Below are 744 nucleotides of genomic sequence, written 5' to 3' on the forward strand. Positions count from 1 at the left end.
CACACATACATATATATATATATATATATATATATACACATACATACACATATATATATATATATATATATACACATACATACACATATATATATATACATACACATACATATATATATACATACATATATATACACATACATACATACATATATATATATATATACACATACATATATATATACATACATATATATACACATACATATATATATACATACATATATATATATATATACACATACATATATATATACACACACATACATATATACAAATATTTACACACACACACAAAAACGTACATACACACAAACACTCAGAATCTTGTGTATGTAAGCAAATGAGAGAGAGAGAGAGTTGACTGGGTCATATAATTGTTTTACACGTGATTCAACTGTAGATATATGCACATGCAACAAAAAAAAAAAAGAAGTTATATTTGTTCTTGGTAAGAAAATGTGAGGAAAATGGTTTGCACACACAGTAGAAATTTGAATTTGGAACAAAATTAATTATAGAAAAGATTGGCTCGATCAACAAATGAGTTAATCTTGAGATTCCATTGTGTCATATATTGTATGAGCATATGTATGTGTGTATCTATATATGCACACACATATAAACCTAATATATGAACATGTACAAAAATACATATACATATGCATATGAGGACATATACAAACAGATAGACATATACACACACACACACATATATATATATATATTTATATATATATATAT

Source organism: Octopus bimaculoides, chromosome 6, assembly GCF_001194135.2.
Source record: "Octopus bimaculoides isolate UCB-OBI-ISO-001 chromosome 6, ASM119413v2, whole genome shotgun sequence".
NCBI classification, from domain to species: Eukaryota; Metazoa; Mollusca; class Cephalopoda; order Octopoda; family Octopodidae; genus Octopus; species Octopus bimaculoides.